The sequence below is a fragment of the Dendrobates tinctorius genome, unplaced genomic scaffold, assembly GCF_039654945.1.
Source record: "Dendrobates tinctorius isolate UK_male_01 unplaced genomic scaffold, ASM3965494v1 ptg000128l, whole genome shotgun sequence".
Taxonomy (NCBI): Eukaryota; Metazoa; Chordata; class Amphibia; order Anura; family Dendrobatidae; genus Dendrobates; species Dendrobates tinctorius.
The window spans coordinates 11,632,674-11,656,681 of record NW_027361796.1 but is presented as its reverse complement, the minus strand read 5'-3'; the positions used below and the strand labels follow the sequence as shown (position 1 = coordinate 11,656,681).

The 24,008-nt window shown below is 47.6% G+C and overlaps 1 pseudogene; it reads left to right on the top strand.

The window, feature by feature from the left end:
- LOC141047588 (uncharacterized) overlaps positions 1-18,512 on the top strand; it is an 85,744-nt pseudogene extending 67,232 nt beyond the window's left edge.
- The last annotated feature ends 5,496 nt before the right edge of the window (positions 18,513-24,008 follow it).

The window sequence follows — 24,008 nt, the reverse complement described above, 5'->3', positions numbered from 1 at the left end:
CAAAAAAGGACCACACACTGCAAGTCTTGGGAGCGCCCGTTTTGGCTTTTGAAAGAGGAATGCTCCTAACGGGTGCCGAAGTGGAGGCTACAGGCAACCAAGTCTGCCCCCTCCCTCTCCCTCCTGTTTTGGCCGTTCGGGGAATCTCTTCCTCAGAGCTGCTACCACCACCTTCCTGTTCCTCACACCATGATGGGTCAAGGACCTCATCATCTACACTCCCCTCTTCAAACACCTGCCTCTCCTGGGTTGTCTCGCCAGCACCGTCTCGCACCAGAAAGTGGCACCTGAGTCTCGTCATCATCTGATGCGTACTGAGGTGTGCTGACCATAGGCACTTGGCCACCCGCCTCTTCAGATTCAGAGGGACAAAGAAGTTGCGCATCACTGCATACTCCCTCTTCTTCACATTCTTGAATGCTGCTTTGCTGGCCGCCTCTTTCCAAGCCAACAGATTCAGAGAACAGAAGTAGAGACTGTGATGGCTACTGTCCAGGGCTCTCTGACTGCCTGGGCACTTTGGCAGGTGGTGAAGAGACAGATGGTTGCTCTTCAGTGCTCTGGCCCTGACAGGACGTGGAAGTCATTGAAGTCGATGCGTTAGCTGCCATCCATCCGACAACGGCTTCAAATTGTTCCTCCCGCAGCAGTGGGGTACATCGAGGTCCTACAAAGCTGCGCATGAAGGACTGTGGCCTGGTGAAACTGGGGGATGCTGACTCACTGGTGCCAGCAGCAGGCACAGAATCCCCACATCCTCTCCCTGCAGAATGCCCACGTCCTCTCCCTGCTGATGCTCCACGCCTATGCCCACGTGCCTTACTCCCTGCCTTCTTCATCTTGGTAGACTGATAAAGATAGGCAGAAAAGTACAAAGGGGGGCTTAGTGTGCTTATTTCTGAACAGCTGGTAACAGGTATAAGAAACACTAATTTTATGATGTGTGTGTGGACTACACTTTAATAGGAGCTAATGTGGCCTACACAACTGTGAAATGGAGTGTTTGGTGAACTTTATTTTGTTTTTTGTTTTTTAAAAAACTAAAAGGATGTGACCAAAGATTTGAAAGCGATAGTATCACTAACTTTTTGGAGCTATTACAATGCAGGAAGGTAACCTACAATGCAAAAGATGAGGCTCCAAAAAAGGGTAATACTAATCTGGCTGCAGATGAAGGGCACAAGCCAAAAAAAAGGTTCCTCTATCTACTCCTATATAGTGTTTGCAACCAACCAATTTAGATGGATATGGATGGATGCACACTAATAGGAGAATAAAAAATGAGCTGCAATAAAAGAAAAATATGTGTGAGGCAGTGACGCACGCTGAGCGGCCTACAACCAGACGTAGCTGAAGGACACATTACTCAGCATGAGCTGCACTCACACACAGTCAGAGACATCTCAGACAGCCGTGAACAGTGCAGCAAACTGGGCACTAGCACTGAAAGGCTGCAGAGAGGCTCCGCTGTCTACTCCTTTAGTGTTTGCAACCAACGTATATGGATACGGATGGATGCACAGTGTACACTAATAGGAGAATGAAAAATGAGCAGCAAAAAATGAAAAATATGTATGAGGCAGTGACACGCTGAGCGTCCTACAACCAGACGTGGCTGCAGGACACAATACTCAGCGTGAGCTGCACTCACACAGACCTTGCAGAAAGCTGTGAACACTGCTGCAAGGCAAAAGAAAGCTACACTTATTGAGAATGTAGCCTGGGTAAAGCACAATGTAATGTGTAAAATCGCTCTCTAACTGTCCCTCACAGTCTTGAACAGCAGTCTATCCCTAACTGAATTCACAGCAGAGTGAACCAGTAATGGCGGCTGCGGCGGCTTTTATAGTGAATCATGACATCATTTCAGCAGCCAATCACAGCCATGCCATTAGTTAACATGCCTACATGCCTAACAGGATGTCTCCACACTTCTGAGGATTGTCATTGGCTGAATCAAATCAAACTGGCTCATAGCATTATGGGAACTTCCGATTCCGGTATTCGATATGATAAAAGTATCGGAACTCAGTATCGGAATTCCGATACAGTGAATATTGGCTGATACCCGATACTTGCGGTATCGGAATGCTCAAAACTAGTAGGGGGCAGAAGCCAGACTGTGAAGGGTCTAGAAGGGAGTGAGTGGAGAGTTAACGGGTAAGGCGGGAGTAAACTAGGTGCTCCAAAAGCTTAGAGCTGAAGGGGAGATTGGAGACTGGTCTGTAGATGTTTGTGCAGGATGGGTCGAGAGTGGGTTTCTTTATCCAAGAAGTATCATTTCTCCTTGCGGAGAATGACATGCTAAGCATGTCGAGGTGAGGAGACTTAAAGCCGCAATGCTCCTCTGGGAAATATGCTAATTATGCAAATTGTCTCTTCAGAGAGGAAGAGGACTAGAACTCTAGTGCCACCTATTGGAGGTAGCAATCCTAAAAGTCAATGTTGACCCTTTAACGAGCCTAGTTACATGACTTAGGATAAAAGCCAAGCCAGAATCTCCATTTGCAGACACTGTGTTTCGGGGTACTGCCCCTCATCAGTGCAAAGTGGGAGATCTGGTTTGGCTGTGAGAGAGGCATCTGACCGATATCCAAGAAGTACCCCGAAACACAGTGTCTGCAAATGGAGATTCTGGCTTGGCTTTTATCCTAAGTCATGTAACTAGGCTCGTTAAAGGGTCAACATTGACTTTTAGGATTTCTACCTCCAATAGGTGGCACCAGAGTTCTAGTCCTCTTCCTCTCTGAAGAGACAATTTGCATAGTGGGTTTCTTTAGTAATGGAGTAACGATGGCGTGTTTGAAGGAGGAAGGGAAAATGCCCGAGGAGAGGGAGAGATTAAAGATTGTAGCTAGGTGAGTTGTGACGACTGGAGCGAGAGGCTGGAGGAGATGTGAGGGAATGGGGTCGGTAGTGCATGTGGTCGGATGAGAGGAAGAGAGGAGTCTGTAGACTTCTTCTTCTTCTGTGATGGGATCAAATGTGGAAAGTGAGCCAGGGGAGATGCAGGAAGGGATGGGAGTCACAGCACTTGGTGGTTGGGAGCAGATTTCCTGACGGATATTATCTATTTTTTCTATAAAGTGGGAGGCCAGGTCATCAGCACAAATGTCTGTGATAGGGGCTTGTGCTTTTGGCCTGAGGAGGGAGTGAAAAGTGTCAGAAAGTTTCTTGGGGTTGTTGGCTAGTGAGGAGATCAGGGTGGTGAAGTAGGTCTGTTTGGCGTGGTGAAGGGCAGCATTATAGGTTCTTAACATAAATTTGAAGTGGATGAAGTCTTCTGGTGTGCGGATTTTTCTCCATAGGCGTTCAGCACTCCTAGAGCATCGCTGGAGAAGTTGAGTTTGCAATGTGAGCCAAGGCTGTTTTACTCTGTGCTTGAAGGTTCTGAGGGTTAGGGGAGCTACTTGGTCAAGGGTGCTTCTAAGAGTGTCGTTGTAGTGATGAACAGCCAGATCAGGACTTAGGCTATGTGCACACGTTGCAGATTGTAAGCAGAATTTTCCTAAAAAAAAAAAACGCATATATTTTCAAAGAAAACGCATGCGTCTTTTTTTGCGTTTTTTATTACGTTTTTTTAGCGTTTTTGAAGCGTTTTTTATTTGCGGTTTTGTAAGTGTTTTTTAAGCGTTTTTAAGGACAACCAAAGTTGAATGAAAAAAAAAATTACCTTTCGTGAGGTCATTTCCTAGTCCAACCACTAGACGCCATGTTTTTTTGGTATTGCACTACAGTGAAGATGCCTCCAGTTCTAAGCCAGTGTTTGAGCCCAGAAATGATGGAGATTTTGCTCCTTACCACACTAATTTTGCTGCACCACCACCACCTTAGTGAGCAAGTAAAGACTGGATTCACATTAGCTTTTTTCACCGCACTGCATCCATCATTTTTTGGAGCATTGCATCATGCGCATGCATGGCGTGCACATGGTCTTGGGTTTTCGTGTGTTTATATGTGTATTTATGCACAAGCGTATTTTCGACGTGTGCTGTGGCTGGGTTCACATAGTGTTGGGCTTCAATGTGCTGACGGATACGTTACATAGCGGCACTATGTAACGGATTCGTTATCTCTGCCATTGCCCGCAATGAAAATAATGCATCATTATTAGTGTTGAGCATTCCGATACCGCAAGTATCGGGTATCGGCCGATATTAGCTGTATTGGAATTCTGATACTTAGTTCCGATACTTTTTTCATATCGAATACCGGAATCGGAAGTTCCCATAATGCTAGGAGCCCGCTCGATTTGATTCAGCCAATGGGGAGCCTCAGAAGTGTGGGCATATCCTGTTAGGCATGTAGGCATGTTAACTACTGGCATGGCTGTGATTGGCTCCTGAAATGATGTCATGATGCACTATAAAAAGCGCTGCAGCCGCCATTTCTGGTCACTCTGCTGTGAATTCAGTTAGGGACAGGCTGCTGTTGAAGACTGTGAGGGACAGTTAGAAATAGCGATTCCACAAAACATATAGTGCTTAACCCAGGCTACATAAACCACCACTGTAGCTTGCTTTTCCCTAGCAGCGCTGTTTTCACAGCTGTCTGCAAGGGCTGTGTGAGTGCAGATCCACGCTGTGTAGTGTGTCCTGCAGGCACGTCTGCTTGTAGGCCGGCCAGCGTGTGTCTCTGCCTCATACACATTTTTCTTTTATTGCTGCTTTTTTTTTCTCCTGTATAGTGTGCTTCCATACGTATCCATATACGTTGGTTGCAAACACTAAAGGAGTGGACAGCGGAGCCTTTCAGCAGCCTTTCAGTGCTATAGCCCATTTCTCTGCACTGTTTTTGGCTGTCTGATAGGTCTCTCTGTGTGTGAGTGCAGCTCACGTTGCAGTGTGTTCTACAGCCACCGCTAGCTGTAATCCGCTCAGCGTGCGTCACTGCCTCATACATAGTCCTTTTTTTGCAGCTAATTTAGCCAGATTTTTGCTCCTATATTAATGTGCTTCCAACCGCATCCATTGTCATTGGTTGGTTGCAAACACTATATAGGATTAGATAGAGGAGCCTTTTTGCTGGCTTGTGCCCTTCAGGGCCAGCCAGGCTAGTATCACCCTATTTTTTGGAGCCTCATCAATTGCATTGTAGGTTAGCTTCCTGCATTGTAATCGCTCCAAAAAGTTTGTGATACTATAGCTTTCAAACTTTGGTCACATCCTTTCCTTTCCCCCCACCCAAAAAAAAGGAAATAAAGTTCACCAAACACTCCACTTTACAGTTGTCTAGGCCACATTAGATCATATTAAAGTGTAGTACACACACTCTTAGCCAAATTAGTGTTTCTTATACTGGTTAGCAGGTGTTCAGGAAAAAGAACACTAAGCCACCCCTTTTTTACTTTTCTGCCTATCTTTATCGGTCTACCAAGATGAAGAAGGCAGGGAGTAAGGCACGTGGTCATGGCCGTGGAGTTTCAGCAGGGAGAGGACGGGGGTATTCAGCAGGGAGAGGACGTGGGGATTCGGTGTCTGCTGCGGCCACCAGCGACCCGGCATCCCCCACTTTTACCAGGCAACAGTCCTTCATGCGCAGCTTTGTAGGACCTCGCCGTACCCCACTGCTGCGTGACGAACAAATTGAAGCTGTTGTCGGATGGATGGCAGCTAACGCATCCACTTCATTGACTTCCGCATCCTCCCAAGGCCAGAGCACTGAAGAGCAACCATCTGTCTCTTCACCACCTGCCAAATTGCCCAGGCAGTCTGAGAGCCCTGGACAGGAGCCATCTCAATCTTTACTTCTGTTCTCAGAATCTGTTGGCTTGGAAAGAGGTGGCCAGCCAAGCAGCATTCTAGAGCGTGAAGAAGAGGGAGTATGCAGTGATGCACAACTGCTTTGTCCCTCTGAATCTGAAGAGGCGGGTGGGCCAGTGCCTATGGTCAGCACACCTCAGTATGCATCAGATGATGATAAGACTCAGTTGCCAATTTCTGGTGCGTACGGTGCTGGCGAGACAACCCAGGACCAGCCGGTGCTTGAAGAGGGGAGTGGAGATGATGAGGTCCTTGACCCATCATGGCGTCAGCCACAGGAAGGTGGTGGGAGCAGCTCTGAGGAAGAGATTCCCCGAAAGGCCAAAAGAGGAGGGAGAGGGCGGGGGCAGACTTGGTTGCCTGTAGCCTCCACTTTGGCACCCGTGAGGAGCAATCCTCTTCCAAAACACAAAACGGGCGCTCCCAGGACTTGCAGTGCGTGGTCTTTTTTTGACACAGTTGCAGATGACATTTGCTTTGTCAAATGCAAGCTGTGTCATCAGAAAGTGAAACGAGGGAAAAATGTGACCAACCTCAATACCACAAATATGTGGAAACATGTGCGTACCAAGCACGAGGTGGAGTTACACAGACACACTGAAGATGTAGGCCAACCTTCAGCAGCACCTACCACCTCTTCAGCTCATGTTGGGGCCTCTTCCTCCAGCTCACACACAGCTGGTTCGGCTTCCTCACTGGAACGCCATGGAAGAACCACTGCCACTGTTGTCCAGAGACCCAGTGAAATTCCACCCACTGAACCACGTTCGCAGTCATCAGCACACTCCCAGGCCACTCACCAGCAATCAGTAGCACAGGCATGGGAGAAAAAGCGGCCATACTCGGCAAACCATCCCCGAGCACTGGCTCTGAATGCCGGCATTGCCAAACTACTGGCCCTTGAGATGCTGTCATTCAGGCTGGTGGAGACTGACACCTTCCGGAACTTTATGTCATTGGCAGTTCCACAATACAATGTGCCCAGTCGCTTTTATTTCAGCAGGCAAGCTGTCCCTGCCCTGCAAAAGCATGTGGAGGGAAAAATTAAAAATGCGCTACTAAATGCCGTCAGTAGCAAGGTCCACCTGACCACCGATGCGTGGACCAGTAGCCATGGACAGGGATGATATCTTTCCCTTACTGCCCATTGGGTTAATGTTGTGGAGCCGGGTACAGATCTGGAGAGTGGCTCTGTACGTATTCTGCCAACTCCAAGGATTGCAGGAATGCAGTCTGTACATATTGTGTCCTCCTCCTACTCTAGTTCCTCGGAATCAGAACTGCGTGAGCCTGTTAGGCCAGATATGAGCACAGGTGTGGCCAAACGTCAACAGGCCGTCCTTAAATTAATTTCTTTGGGGAATCGGAGCCACACAGCACAGGAGCTCTGGAATGCCATCAAGCAGGAGAGCGATGTGTGGTTTGTGCCAGCGAATCTCCAGCCAGGTTTGGTAGTGAGTGACAATGGCCGAAATCTAGTGGCAGCTCTGGGCCTAGGCAACCTCACTCACATACCATGTCTGGCACACGTGCTCAATTTGGTCGTGCAGAGCTTTCTGAGGGACTATCCGGATCTTGATGCACTGCTGCACAAGGTTCGCCTAGAGTGTGCTCACTTGCGGCGTTCCAGCATGGCAAGATCGCGCATTGCATCTCTGCAACGCCGATTCCGCCTGCCAGAACATCGCATCATATGTGACCTCCCCACCAGGTGGAATTCAACGTTACATATGTTGGAGCGGTTGTGTGAGCAGCAGGCAGCAGTAATGGAGTACCAGCTGCATCAGGCGCAAACAAGTCGCACTGTGCGCCGGACACACTTCACCACCACTGAGTGGTCCACTATGAGGGACATCTGCCAAGTTTTGCGTGCCTTCGATGACTCCACGCTGATGGCCAGTGCAGATGATGCACTAATCAGCATGACTGTCCCCCTCATCTGTCTGCTTCAAAAACCTTACAAGCACTAAGTGAGGAGGTTTTTGAAGAGGTCAAGGATGAGCAGTCAGAAATGCCATCTGCTTCTGGCAAGTCTGCGCAATGTGCTTCCACACAAAGGCCCAGGCAGGGGACACTTAGTGAGGAGGATGACGAGGAGTCAATGGAGGAGGAGGAACACATCTCTCCAGAGGAGGGAGGTACACAAGGCTCTAGTAGAGAGTGTGTACAGCGAGGGTGGGGTGATGCTGATCAGGCAGAGATGCTGCCTCAAGCTGGGGACAGCGTTTCCGGTCCAGTTGGCAGTCTGCAGCACATGGTTGATTTCATGCTGCAGTGCTTGTTAAATGACCGCCGCATCGCCAACATTCTCCACACGGCTGATTTTTGGGTGTACACCCTCCTAGATCCTCGCTACCGGGACAACTTACAAAGCCTCATACCACAGTTGAACCGGGAGCGAAAAATGCGGGAGTACCAAGAAACACTTGTGCAGGCCATCATGTTCTCCATTCCCCCCACAAGTGTTGCTGGTAGTGCTTTTCAAAGCAGCCATGTGGGTAGAGGCAGTGGAGGAAGCTCTGCACAAAGAGGTAGCAGAGGCAGTGCCGCAGGACTAGGCAAGGCATGTATGGCCCAAATGTGGAAAAGTTTTGTGGGACCGCCACAAACGGCTACACCATCACAGACGGCTCCAGTCAGCAGGAGGCAACGTTTCCGTCAGATGGTGACAGACTACTTGTCGTGCCCTGTTAGTGTTCTCCCGGACGGCTCTTCCCCGTTCAAGTATTGGGTGTCTAAGCTGGATACATGGCCAGAGCTTAGCCAGTATGCATTGGAGGTGCTGGCTTGCCCTGCTGCCAGTGTATTATCGGAACGTGTCTTTAGTGCTGCAGGTGGTGTGGTAACAGACCGTCGCACGCGACTATCCGCCGATAATGTTGACCGGCTTACTTTTGTGAAAATGAACAAGGCCTGGATCTCACCTGAATTTGCCAATCCTCTTCCAGAATAAATAATTGGCTGGCAACAGGATCCAGGTCTCCTGTTGTGTTCATGTTTCTATGACCTGAACTTTATTTCCTGGGCTACAGCAACGCCCGTTGTTCCTCAGAAGTGCTGTCCGCACAGACAAAACACTCGCTCATGTGTAAGTGGGGTTCGGTAACGTCAGCTGATCCCCTGCTGTGTGTACGGCAAACTCTCCTGCTGCCTACAACTTCTGACTACCTCTGATTTAATATGTTCTCTGATTTGCCCTCTGTCTCCACTCTGTTTTAAGTAATTCCTCCGGCCTACAACACCGCCTGTTTCTGCTCTCAAGTGCCGTCTGCACAATCCACACTTGTTCCTGTGGTACCTGGGTCCTGTAACATCTGCTCATCTCCAGAGTTGAGCACGGCAATGTCTCCTGCTTTGTCTACATTCCCACTACTTGTAGTGGAAATGTGGACAGAGCAGGAGACATTGCCTGACTCACCTCTAGGGAGAAGCTGCTGTTACAGAACCCCAGTAACACAGGAACAAGTGTGGGTTGTGCAGACGGCATTTCAGAGCAGCAACTGGCGTGGTTGGAAGCCAGAGGAAATACTCGAAACAGAGTGAAGACAGAGGCCTAATTGGAGTACGTTGACAGTTAGTAGTAGTCTAGAAACAATCGCAAACTGCCACCAAGTAGGCCTCGGCCTACTACCTGATTTTCCCTGGGCTCCGACACCGCCAGTTGGTGCTCAGAAGTGCTGTCCGCACAGACAAAACACTCGCTCATGTGTAAGTGGGGTTCGGTAATGTCAGCTGATCCCCTGCTGTGTGTATGGCAAAGTGTCCTGCTCCCTCCACAGTCAAACAACATCAGATTTACACCTGGCTCCAAGTAGGCCTCGGCCTACTACCTCATTTTCCCTGGGCTCCGACAACGCCAGTTGGTGCTCGGAAGTGCTGTCCACACAGAAAAACACACTCGTTCATGTGAAAGTGGGGTTCAGTAACGTCAGCTGATCCCCTGCTGTGTGGAGGGCAAACTGCTGCTGCCTCCAAATTTTAACTACTTCAGATTTAAACATTCTCTGATTTGGCCTCTGTCTCCACTCTGTCTCTAGTATTTCCCCTGACCTCCAGCACCGCCAGTTCCTGCTCACAGTTGCCGTCCACGCATTCCACACGTGTTCCTGTGTTACCTGAGTTCTGTAACGTCAGCAGATCCCCCAATATGTGTCCGCCACTGTCTCCTGCGCTGTCCACCTTCCCACTGCAAGCGGTGGGAATGTGGACAGAGCAGGAGACAGTGGCAGACACACATCAGGGGATCTGCTGACATTACAGAATCCCAGTAACACAGCAACACGTGTGGATTGGGCAGACGGCTGCTGTACGCATAAACTGGCGGTGTTGGTGGTCACGTGAAATCCTGGAAACAGAGTGGAGACAGATGCCTAATTGGAGCACATTGACAGTCTGTTGTAGCCTACAAACAATCTAAAACTACCACCAATTAGGCCTCGGCCTACACCATGATTGTCCCTGGGCTCCAACAACGCCAGTTGGTGCTCGGCAGTGTCTTTGGCATGGGGACTCCCTGTTGCCCAGCCTGGTTCCAGCACTCCTGCTGTTTCCGGGTAGTGTCAAGGTCACTATGCCATCAATCCGTTGTCCTGTCGTCTTGCGACCGGGTTAGCCGACTCTACGGTGCCTGCAGTTTAGGTGACTCCTATGTGGGCTGTGGGAACTGGCACTGAAGGCTGGATCCGTAGTGCCAATGGGACATGGACCCCCTGTAGGACTGTGGGTTTCGGTAACTGCGGCCGGCTTGCGGCCTGGCTACTTTGCTTTCAATGGGTACCTTCTGCTACCCACCCGGGTTCCAGCACTGTCTGCTGGTTCTCGCCAGAGCCTTTGGCCTAGGTGCCTCCATCTCGGTATCCGAGGTCCAGCACCGTCAGCTGGTCCTTGGTAGTGCTTTCTAGCACAGGTACCTCCTGCCTAGTAACTGTGGTCCAGCACCGTCAGCTGTTCCTCGGTAGTGCCATTGGCTCTGGTAGCTTTTGCTACCCATCTGGGTTCCAGCACCGTCACCTGGTTCTCGGCAGTGTCTTTGGCACGGGGACTCCCTGTTGCCCAGCCTGGTTCCAGCACGCCTGCTGTTTCCGGGTAGTGTCAAGGTCACTATGCCACCAATCCGTTGTCCGGTCGTCTTGCGGCCAGGTTAGCCGACTCTACGGTGCCTGCAGTTTAGGTGACTCCTATGTGGGCTGCGGGAACTGGCACTGAAGGCTGGATCCGTAGTGCCAATGGGACATGGACCCCCTGTAGGACTGTGGGTTTCGGTAACTGCGGCCAGCTTGCGGCCTGGCTACTTTGCTTTCAATGGGTACCTTCTGCTACCCACCCGGGTTCCAGCACTGTCTGCTGGTTCTCGCCAGAGCCTTTGGCCTAGGTGCCTCCATCTCGGTATCCGAAGTCCAGCACCGTCAGCTGGTCCTTGGTAGTGCTTTTTAGCACAGGTACCTTCTGCTTAGTAACCGTGGTCCAGCACCGTCAGTTGGTCCTCGGTAGTGCCATTGGCTCTTGTTCCTTCTGCTACCCATCCGGGTGCCAGCACTGTCTGCTGGTTCTCTCCACAGCCTTTGGCCTAGGTGCCTCCATCTCGGTATCCGAGGTCCAGCACCGTCAGCTGGTCCTTGGTAGTGCTTTTTAGCACAGGTACCTTCTGCTTAGCAACCGTGGTCTAGCACCGTCAGTTGGTCCTAGGTAGTGCCATTGGCTCTTGTTCCTTCTGCTACCCATCCGGGTGCCAGCACTGTCTGCTGGTTCTCGCCACAGCCTTTGGCCTAGGTGCCTCCATCTCGGTATCCGAGGTCCAGCACCGTCAGCTGGTCCTTGGTAGTGCTTTTTAGCACAGGTACCTCCTGCCTAGTAACCGTGGTCCAGCACCGTCAGCTGTTCCTCGGTAGTGCCATTGGCTCTTGTAGCTTTTGCTACCCATCTGAGTTCCAGCACCGTCACCTGGTTCTCGGCAGTGTCTTTGGCACGGGGACTCCCTGTTGCCCAGCCTGGTTCCAGCACGCCTGCTGTTTCCGGGTAGTGTCAAGGTCATTATGCCACCAATCCGTTGTCCTGTCGTCTTGCGGCCGGGTTAGCCGACTCTATGGTGCCTGCAGTTTAGGTGACTCCTATGTGGGCTGCGGGAACTGGCACTGAAGGCTGGATCCATAGTGCCAATGGGACATGGACCCCCTGTAGGACTGTGGGTTTCGGTACTGCGGCCGGCTTGCGGCCTGGCTACTTTGCTTTCAATGGGTACCTTCTGCTACCCACCCGGGTTCCAGCACTGTCTGCTGGTTCTTGCCAGAGCCTTTGGCCTAGGTGCCTCCATCTCGGTATCCGAGGTCCAGCACCGTCAGCTGGTCCTTGGTAGTGCTTTCTAGCACAGGTACCTCCTGCCTAGTAACCGTGGTCCAGCACCGTCAGCTGTTCCTCGGTAGTGCCATTGGCTCTGGTAGCTTTTGCTACCCATCTGGGTTCCAGCACCGTCACCTGGTTCTCGGCAGTGTCTTTGGCACGGGGACTCCCTGTTGCCCAGCCTGGTTCCAGCACGCCTGCTGTTTCCGGGTAGTGTCAAGGTCACTATGCCACCAATCCGTTGTCCTGTCGTCTTGCGGCCGGGTTAGCCGACTCTATGGTGCCTGCAGTTTAGGTGACTCCTATGTGGGCTGCGGGAACTGGCACTGAAGGCTGGATCCATAGTGCCAATGGGACATGGACCCCCTGTAGGACTGTGGGTTTCGGTAACTGCGGCCGGCTTGCGGCCTGGCTACTTTGCTTTCAATGGGTACCTTCTGCTACCCACCCGGGTTCCAGCACTGTCTGCTGGTTCTTGCCAGAGCCTTTGGCCTAGGTGCCTCCATCTCGGTATCCGAGGTCCAGCACCGTCAGCTGGTCCTTGGTAGTGCTTTCTAGCACAGGTACCTCCTGCCTAGTAACCGTGGTCCAGCACCGTCAGCTGTTCCTCGGTAGTGCCATTGGCTCTGGTAGCTTTTGCTACCCATCTGGGTTCCAGCACCGTCACCTGGTTCTCGGCAGTGTCTTTGGCACGGGGACTCCCTGTTGCCCAGCCTGGTTCCAGCACGCCTGCTGTTTCCGGGTAGTGTCAAGGTCACTATGCCACCAATCCGTTGTCCTGTCGTCTTGCGGCCGGGTTAGCCGACTCTACGGTGCCTGCAGTTTAGGTGACTCCTATGTGGGCTGCGGGAACTGGCACTGAAGGCTGGATCCGTAGTGCCAATGGGACATGGACCCCCTGTAAGACTGTGGGTTTCGGTAACTGGGGCCGGCTTGCGGCCTGGCTACTTTGCTTTCAATGGGTACCTTCTGCTACCCACCCGGGTTCCAGCACTGTCTGCTGGTTCTCGCCAGAGCCTTTGGCCTAGGTGCCTCCATCTCGGTTTCCGAGGTCCAGCACCGTCAGCTGGTCCTTGGTAGTGCTTTCTAGCACAGGTACCTCCTGCCTAGTAACCGTGGTCCAGCACCGTCAGCTGTTCCTCGGTAGTGCCATTGGCTCTTGTAGCTTTTGCTACCCATCTGGGTTCCAGCACCGTCACCTGGTTCTCGGCAGTGTCTTTAGCACGGGGACTCCCTGTTGCCCAGCCTGGTTCCAGCACGCCTGCTGTTTCCGGGTAGTGTCAAGGTCACTATGCCACCAATCCGTTGTCCGGTCGTCTTGCGGCCGGGTTAGCCGACTCTACGGTGCCTGCAGTTTAGGTGACTCCTATGTGGGCTGCGGGAACTGGCACTGAAGGCTGGATCCGTAGTGCCAATGGGACATGGACCCCCTGTAGGACTGTGGGTTTCGGTAACTGCGCCCGGCTTGCGGCCTGGCTAATTTGATTTCAATGGATACCTTCTGCTACCCACCCGGGTTCCAGCACTGTCTGCTGGTTCTCGCCACAGCCTTTGGCCTAGGTGCCTCCATCTCGGTATCCGAGGTCCAGCACCGTCAGCTGGTCCTTGGTAGTGCTTTTTAGCACAGGTACCTTCTGCTTAGTAACCGTGGCCCAGCACCGTCAGTTGGTCCTCGGTAGTGCCATTGGCTCTTGTTCCTTCTGCTACCCATCTGGGTGCCAGCACTGTCTGCTGGTTCTCGCCACAGCCTTTGGCCTAGGTGCCTCCATCTCGGTATCCGAGGTCCAGCACCGTCAGCTGGTCCTTGGTAGTGCTTTTTAGCACAGTTACCTTCTGCTTAGTAACCGTGGTCCAGCACCGTCAGTTGGTCCTCGGTAGTGCCATTGGCTCTTGTTCCTTCTGCTACCCATCCGGGTGCCAGCACTGTCTGCTGGTTCTCGCCAGTTTCTCAGCCTTCTTGTACCTTCTGCTACATTTCCAAGATCAAGCTTTTTGAAATTGTCTTTGGTAATCCTTATTGATCTCCATGACGATGACCCTGATGATGACGACCCTGAAGACCACACCAAAGAAGACCAGAAATATGACCCTAAATAATAAGACCAAGAGGACAAAGAACATGAAGACAACCACCAAGATACAGAACAAAAGACAGAAGAACAAGAAGCAGAAGAAGCAAAAGCAGAAGAACAGAAAGCAGAAGAACATTAAGCATAAGACAAAAAATCAGCATAGAAGAAATCAAAATTATAAGCAGAAGAAGACTAAGCAGTAAATGGGGGTGAGTCCGTTCCTCCTCATGGTGCCCCTGGAAAATGCCTGCTGCTGAAGGCCAAACTGAACGCGGACAAATCCTGTTGTAAATCTTTTGTGACAGGCAGAACGTAAGGTGTAATCTTATAACTTTTATAGATAAGTACTACAGGAATGCCTGTCACCATAAGAAAATGAAGAAAAAGAAGAATAGGAAGAAGATGAAGAAATAGCATATGAAAATTAATAATAGCTGAATAAGAAGAATATGAAGAATGGAAAAAAAAAATTAATGGGAAGAAGGTGAAGAAGAAGAAGATGAATAAGGTGAAGAAAAAGTTGATGAAAAAAATGCTACTGCTGTGGATCATGAAGGAGAAAGTGTGGGAGAAGTACAAAAGAAGGTGAAGAGCATGGAAGTTGCGAAACATACATATCTGACTAAATATAAAAAAGTTAACATAGTCAATATCTTTTTAACTCCGAACGTCTTGAAAAAAAAATTGGAATTAATGCTATGCCATGTGATTTGAATAAACCACTATGCTTTTAATGTCTCCTCCACCTCCCCCAATACATTCTACATGATTCTTATTTGTTTTCAATTATGTAGAATTAGCCAACAAGGAAATAAAGGCCTTTTTTTTTAATTCCGATACCGGAAGTCCCATTGACTTGAATGGGACTTCCGGTATCGGAATCGGCGATACCCGATATTTTTTTCGTATCGGGCGATACCATCCGATACGATATTTTTGGGTATCGAACGGTATCGCTCAACACTAATCATTATGCATTTCAAAATCGCCATGTGTTATCAAGTAGGCGTTAAAGGGAATCTGTCACCCCTTTTTTGAGATATCATGTAATGATATCATTCAATTGTGTGTCACATAAGGATTCTCTTAGTACTTTTGCTTCCCCCTGATCCCGCACCTTTCATGCATAAATATCTTTTTTATATCGGTTCAGATGTATGTAAACTGCCGCTGTTCGGTCCGCTGGGCGGGGCTTATTCAACTTCTCCCCCTCCCTGTCTTGCTCTATGCATTTCTTCTTGTGTAGAGCAAGACAGGGAGGGGGGAGCAGGTGAATAGGCCCCGCCCATCGGACCGGACCGTGGCAGTTTACATTCATCTGAACCGATATAAAAAAGGTATTTATGCATGAAAGGTGCGGGGTCAGGGGGAAGCAAAAGTACTAAGAGAATCATTATGTGACACACAATTGAATGATATCATTATATAATATCTCAAAAAAAGGGGTGACAGATTCCCTTTAATTAATGATGCACCCTTGAACGCTGCTTGCAGTTTTTTTTGTTGTGTTGGCAGTAAACACACAGCGAATGCACCCGTTTGCTGTGCATAGAACTGTATGGGCTAACGCTAGATAGCGCATGTTACCTGTGCGCTACCATGTCTTATCGCAAAATGTTAGCCCTAGGACACTAAAGATGTCAATAATGACATCTGCTTTACCGCATCCATTTTGTGTCCGTAAAATGGTTGTTGTAACGCAATGTAACCTAGCATTAGGCGTGCAATGCACATCCATTTTAATTTTTGTGTCCGACAAAAGCCTTTTAAAAACATGTGCATGCTTTTTTATGGAATGTGACAAAATAAAGTACAATGGTCTCTGTTAATGCAGCGTGCGCATGGACATGCCGTTGTTTGCATTATAGTGCGCATGTGGTTTTGGTGTAGATTAGTAGATACTTTATTTAACCACCAGAGAACAAAGGCGCCGAAAAAACACAATCGCATGCAACAACGCATTTTTTTTTCTGTAAAATGCGTTTTTTGCCACACGATATGCCTTCTAAAAAAATGCTAATGTGAAGTTACCATTACATACTGTCCGTAGATTTGTTATCGGTTGAATCTTTCAATGTATTTGAGACTGATATTATATTCTCCCATAGGAGCGCTCTCGTACGAGGAGGAAGAGGAGGATAACAGCTGCCAAAAGAATGTGGGTGCACCCAATTGTTCAAGAGCGCATGGACAAGGGCCACTTCAATCTTCTTTACCAGGATTTAAGGAAGTAAGATATAGTAGGGCTAAAAAGTGATGTTTTCCTACGTGTGCACCAAAAAGATTTTTTAGTTGTTTTGTTGTTAGCATGTGCAATACTTATCTGTGTGTTAATACAATTTTTTTAATTTTTTTAACAGGTATCCGGAGAAATTTCCACAGTTCTGCAGGCTCACAAGAGAAGCATTTGATCAGCTACTCAACATTCTGTCACCAGATTTTAATTATCACAGCACAGTCATGTGAAGAGCCATCTCTGCTGAGGAAAGACTGCTCATCACCTTGCGGTAAGTTTTTTTTTTTTAATTTTATTTTTTACATTTGACCCCCCCATAATGATCCCAGCAAATAGTTGGATGGCAAAATAGGGCCCACAAATCACCACATTAGAGATGGAGCTATTTATCTGAAGTCTTGTGGTTTATATTTTACTTGATGCTACTTGCTTCTACGGGTCCAGGACCTGTACAAGCGAGTAATCGCGAAACGGCTGTTCCTCTAACGGCCTGCATGCATATTCTTTTTTCATTTCACAATGAATTACCCCCATAATACAGTGTCCCAATACTGTCCTCAAGTGGCCCATAAATAGATTTCAAACACAGCCCCAAAAAATTAATAAATTTAGTTGTATTTCTAAGCAAAAATTACCTTTATTTTATTTTGAATTGTGAAATGTCACGTTCTAGATCCCTCTGTCTCACATAACCAGATAGTAAGTGACATCGCTGAAACGTCACCGATTGACGCTGAAGCAAACTCGCCAACAATCTCGCTATGTGTGATACATACCGTTGAACGTCCCACACATGCGATTTTTCTGATCGTACTACAATGTCTTGTCCATTTTTTGATTGGTTGTGTCCCGCTGCCCAGCGTGCATCGCTTTGTTTTTAACCAACAAGCTACCTCGTTAGCAACTCTGAAATCATGATTATCCATGTTTTTTGATCTGCAGAATTGATGCTGCGTGACAATGTTCCAAACACTGGCAATGTCATTATACGTATTGCCGCATCGTAGCTTTGTCTTTGAGCAGATTTTCCTGTTCCACAGCTTAGTATCGATCATGTAGAGACTCAACATCGATCCTTACCTGGTCGTATCTTCATCGTGATCGCCATTGCGTCTTTTAATGAATGGTAGCCTAGCATTGCCTTAATTTTTAATTCTTTTGCTATTCTAATTTTTTTTTTTTTTCAGGTTTTTGGCCACAGGAGAGAGCTACACATCACTGCACCTCAAATTTAGGGTTGGTAAATCCACCATCTCTCAAATTGTAAGGTGCACATGTTCCATCATCTGGCAGAAGTTGCAGCCCATGTTGATGCCATCGCCAACCGAGGAGACTTGGCTGCAGGTCACAGCAGGCTTTCAGTCTGTGGCCAATTTCCCAAACTGCATAGGTGCAGTTGATGGTAAACATGTAAGAGTACAGAAGCCACCACTATCAGGAACACGCTTCTTTAATTATAAGAAGTATTTTTCGGTGGTCCTGATGGCAGTGGCTGATGCACATTACAAATTTGTTGCCATCAATGTTGGTGCTTATGGCACTTCTGGGGATTCTCGAGTGTTGCAATCATCTCAGATCAGACTGCAAATTCTTCGAGATGGCGGAACGCTCCCAGCCCCAAGACCTTTGCCGGGTTCCACACTTCCAGTGCCCTTTGTGATGGTATCGGATGAGGCATTTCCCTTAAAGACCAACCTGCTGCGCCCATACCCACGAAGGGCACTGGATGACCGGCGGAGGATTTTTAATTATCGGCTGAGCCGTGCACGAAGATATGTGGAATGCACCTTTGGGATCCTGTGTAGTCAGTGGAGGATCTTTCACACTGCAATCCAGTTAGAGATGGAGACAGTTGACACTGTAATTAAGGCATGCTGTGTACTCCACAACCATGCTCGAGAATATGGGCCAGAGGTAGATGAGGAGTCACAGGTGTCTGACTTAATTGCAGTGGAAAACTTGGGTCAAGGAAGGCTCTCAAACTCGGGTCTGCGTGTGAGAGAAACCTTCACTGACTACTTCATGAGTCCTGAAGGTGCCGTGCACTGGCAATACTCCTGTGCCGGTGTTGAGCAGCATGGACAGCAGAGAAGAAATGATGAATAATCCCAAGCAACCAAGTTCCGTGTTGATATAACCATTTTGACAAACGTAAAAAACTTATTAATAAAATTTTTTGTGGTTCAAAATTAAAAATCTGGTCTCGGTTATTTGTTGAACATCAATTATTATGATCTACACAGTGGAAGACATTTTTAATACATTTGGATTATTAATAATCCTTTTTTTAAATTGAACCCTAGATTAAATGGTGCTGTACATGAGAAGGGGTAGCATACAAATTACAGATATCACTTAACAAATGAGACAGTAGGTTGGGGGGTTGCAGCAGCTCTGGTGTTGGTTGAGGTGGTAGCTCCAAGAGTGTTGACGAGGCAGCGGGGATCATTGCAGGCTGTAAGCTTTCCCGAAGAAATTGTATTTCAGGTTCCGTCTGAAGGATCCGATTGTGCTTGATAGTGGAACGTGATGGTGCACAGAATTCAAGAGGATGTGGGATATTCAGGATAAGTATTGGAGGCGGTGTGTAGGAGAGAAGGAGGTCTTGAGAGGACCGGAAATTACATGTGGGCGAAGGTATCGGGAGTTTTTTAACGACACATAGGGGGGAGACAGGTTGTAAATGGCCTTGTAGGTCAGTATTAGTAAATTGAATTTCATATGTTGATGGAATGGGAGCCAGTGAAAAGATTTGCAGAGGGGAGAAGCAGAGGAGTAGCTTCGAGAGAGATGAATACTCTGGCGGCACAGTTTTTAAGGATGGAGAGGTGCAAGGGTTTAAGCAGGGAGTCCACAGAAAAAGTTGTTGCAATAGTGTAAGCGGTAGATGAAGAGGGCTTTCACAAGCATTTTTGATGAAAAAGGTTAGAGGAAGTGACGGATTCTGCAAATATTTTTTGAGTTGGAGGATACAGGAGGTGGTGAAATCTTGGATGTGCGTTGCCAAGGACAAGGCAGAGTCAATGGTTACTCAAAGACAGTGGATACCTTGTACGTGGGAAACCGTGAAGTCGGCAATTACATAATTCGTGGAAGGAAGATCTGTCAGATGGGTCAAAGATGATTAGTTCATATTTCACTACATTCAGTTTGATTAAGTGAGAGGATAAGGAGGATATGGCTGATAGATGCTCCTGGATTAAGGATAGCAGAGAGTTGACATCTGGGCTAGAGACGTACATCTGAGTATAATCGGCATAACAGTGATACTGTAGTCCGTTAGAATTTGAGTTGGGCCTGGATGTTGGATAAGGAGGTTAGTGGGTTTGGCCATCGTTATGGTATACCAAGGCCTTGTGGTGGTTGAATACTAAAGACATGCTGTGTTTGGTCTATGTGTTTTTGAAATTGCGTGGCGAAGTCCTCTGCAGAGATTAGGGAAGTTGGTATGGGTCATGGTGGGTGTAGGAAGGAGTAAAAAGTATTGAACCTCTGATTGTGGTTGTGGGATAAGGAAGAGTAAAGTAGCGCTGTTTAGCAGAGGAGAGGCCAGATTTCAATGCAAGTGTTGGTCGGTTGAGTGCAGTGTGGTAGTCTTGGGACTACATTTATCAATTGTAAAAATATTAGTTTGGAAAGATATTCACACACACACACACACTGTTTCTTTAAAAGATTATTTTTTATATCAACAGTATAAATGATAAAACCACATAACACTAAAGTATGCAAAATACTTTAACCCCTTCCTGACATCAGACGTACTATCCCGTCCATGGGACCCGGGCCCCTATGCCCATGGACGGGATAGTACGTCTAGCGCGATCAGCGGCGCCCACGTGGTGAGCGCCGCTGATCGCGGCCGTGTGTCAGCTGATTATCACAGCTGACACCCTGCACTATGTGTCAGGGGCGGTCACGGACCGCCCCGACACGTTAACCCCTTGCACACTGCGATCAAACATGATCGCGGTGTAGCGGGAGTTAAAGGGGAGCATCGGCAGGGAGGGGGCTCCCTCCGTGCTTCCCTGAGCCCCCCACGGCAGCGCAATGTGCAGCGCTGCTGCGGGGGACTCCTTTCCTCCAGGCCCCGGGATCCAAGATGGCGACGGGGGCCTTCGGGGGCCTGGAGGAAGCTGGCTTCCTCAGTGCCTGCAAAGCGCAGGCATGAGGAAGCCTTGTGCACTGCCTGTGACAGATTGCTGATCTGTCACAGTGATCTGTGATGTGACAGATCAGTGATCTGTCACAGGACAGTGATGTCCCACCTGGGACTATGTAATAAAGTAAAAAAAAAATTAAAAAAAAGTGTAAAAATAATTTTAAAAAAATCGCCAAATAAATTAGTAAAAAAAAAAAAAAAAAAAAATATTCCCCAATAAATTCATTTTTTGAAAATAAAAGAAACCCAAAACAATAAAAGTACACATATTAGGTATCTCCGCGTCCGTAACGACCCGCCCTATAAAACTGTCCCATTAGTTAACCCCTTTAGCGAACCCCTAAAAAAATTAAAAATAAAAAACGAAGCAAAAAATAATGATTTATTATCATACCGCCAAACAAAAAGTGTAATAACGCGCGATCAAAAACACACATATAAATATCCATGGTACCAGTGAAAACGTCATCTTGTCCCGCAAAAAACGAGCCACAACACAGCATCATCAGCAAAAAAATAAAAAAGTTATAGCTCGCAGAATAAAGCGATGCAAAAATAATTATTTTTTATATAAAATAGTTTTCATTGCATAAAAGCGCCAAAACATAAAAAAACGACCTAAATGAGGTATCGCTGTAACCGTACTGACCCAAAGAATAAAACCGCTTTATCAATTTTACCGCACGCGGAACGGTGTAAACGCACTCCCCCAAAAGAAATTCATGAAACGCTGGTTTTTGTTCATTCTGCGTCCCAAAAATCGGAATAAAAAGCGATCAAAAAATGTCACATGCCCGAAAATGGTACCAATAAAAACGTCAACTCGTCCCACAAAAAATAAGACCTCACATGACTCGGTGGGTCAAAATACGGAAAAATTATAGCTCTCAATATGTGGTGATGCAAAAACTATTTTTACAATAAAAAGCGTCTTTTAGCGTGCGACAGCTGCCAAAAATAAAAACCGCCATAAATAGTAAATCAAACCCCCCGTTATCACCCCCTTAGTTAGGGAAAAATAATAAAATTAAAAAAATGTATTTATTTCCATTTTTCCATTAGGGCTAGGGATAGGGCTAGGGTTAGGGCTAGGGTTAGGGTTAGGGTTAGGGCTAGGGTTAGGGTTAGGGTTAGGGCTAGGGCTAGGGTTAGGGCTTGGGTTAGGGCTGAGATTAGGGTTAGAGGTGTGTTGGGGTTCGGGTTGGAGTTAGAATTGGGGGTTTCCACTGTTTGGGCACATCAGGGGCTCTCCAAATGCAACATTGCGTCTGATCTCAATTCCAGACAATTCTGAGTTGAAAAAGTCCTATGGTGCTCCTTCCCTTCCAAGCTCTGCCATGCGCCCAAACAGTATTTTACCCCCACATGTAGGGTATCAGCCTACTCAGGACAAATTGCAAAACAATTTTTGGGGTCCAATTTCTCCTGTTACCCTTAGGAAAATAAAAAATTGGGGGCAAAAATATCATTTTTGTGGAAAAAAATGATTTTTTTATTTTCACGTCCGAGCGTTATAAACTTCTGTGAAGCACTTGGGGGTTCAAAGTGCTCACCACACATCTAGATAAGTTCCGTGGGGGGGTCTAGTGTCCAAAATGGGGTCACCTGTTGGGAGTTTCAATAGTTTAGGTACATCAGGGGCTCTCCAAACGCACATGACACCCGCAGACCATTCCATCAAAGTCTGCATTCCAAAACGTCACTACTTCCCTTCCGAGACCGGACGTGTGCCCATACAGTAGTTTTCTCCCACATATGGGGTGTCAGTGTACTCAGGACAAATTGGACAACAACTTTTGCGGTCCAATTTCTCCTGTTACCCTTGGGAAAATGAAAAAATTGGGGACTAATTGATCATGTTTGTGGAAAAAATACGATTTTTTAATTTTCATGCCCGGGCATTATAAACTTCTGTGAAGCCCTTGGGGGTTCAAAGTGCTCACCACACATCTAAATAAGTTCCTTAGGGGTTCTCGTTTCCAAAATGGGGTCATTTATGGGTGTTTCCACTGTTTAGGTACATTAGGGGCTCTCCAAAGGCAACATGACACCCGCAGACCATTCGATCAAAGTCTGCATTCCAAAACGTCACTACTTCCCTTCCGAGCCCTGACGTGTGTCCATACAGTAGTTTTCTCCCACATATGGGGTGTCAGCGTACTCAGGACAAATTGGACAACAACTTTTGGGGCTCAATTTCTCCTGTTACCCTTGGGAAAATAAAAAAATTGGGGACTAATTGATCATGTTTGTGGAAAAAATACGATTTTTTTATTTTCATGCCCTGGCATTATAAACTTCTGTGAAGCCCTTGGGGGTTCAAAGTGCTCAACTCACATCTAGATAAGTTCCTTAGGGGGGTCTAGTTTTCAAAATGGGGTCATTTCTGGGGAGTTTCCACTGTTTAGGTACATTAGGGGCTCTCCAAAGGCAACATGACACCCGCAGACCATTCCATGAAAGTCTGCATTCCAAAACGTCACTACTTCCCTTCCGAGCCCTGACGTGTGTCCATACAGTAGTTTTCTCCCACATATGGGGTGTCAGCTTACTCAGGACAAATTGGACAACAACTTTTGGGGTTCAATTTCTCCTGTTACCCTTGGGAAAATAAAAAAATTATGGAATAATTGATCATGTTTGTGGAAAAAATACGATTTTTTTATTTTCATGCCCTGGCATTATAAACTTCTGTGAAGCCCTTGGGGGTTCAAAGTGCTCACCTCACATCTAGATAAGTTCCTTAGGGGGTCTAGTTTTCAAAATGGGGTCATTTGTGGGGAGTTTCCACTGTTTAGGTACATTAGGGGCTCTCCAAAGGCAACATGACACCCGCAGACCATTCCATCAATGTCTGCATTCCAAAACGTCACTACTTCCCTTCCGATCCCCGACGTGTGCCCATACAGTAGTTTTCTCCCACATATAGGGTATCAGCATACTCAGGACAAATTGGACAACAACTTTTGGGGTCCAATTTCTCCTGTTACCCTTGGGAAAATAAAAAAATGGTGACTAAAAGATCATGTTTGTGGAAAAAATACGAATTTTTTATTTTCACGCCCGGGCGTTATAAACTTCTGTGAAGCACTGGGGGGTTCAAAGTGCACACCACACATCTAGATAAGTTCCATGGGGGGTCTAGTTTCCAAAATGGTGTCATTTGTGGGGGGTTTCCACTGTTTAGGTACATCAGGGGTTTTCCAATCGCGACATGGTGTCCGATCTCAATTCCAGCCAAAAACGTCAAATGGCGCTGCTTCCCTTCCGAGCCCTGCCATGCGCCCAAATAGTGGTTTACCCCCACATGTGGGGTATCAGCGTACTCAGGACAAATTGCACAATAACTTTTAGGGTGCTGTTACCCTTGGAAAAATAAGAATTGAGGGTGAAAAGATCATTTTTGTGGAAAAAATATGATTATTTAATTGTACGGCTTT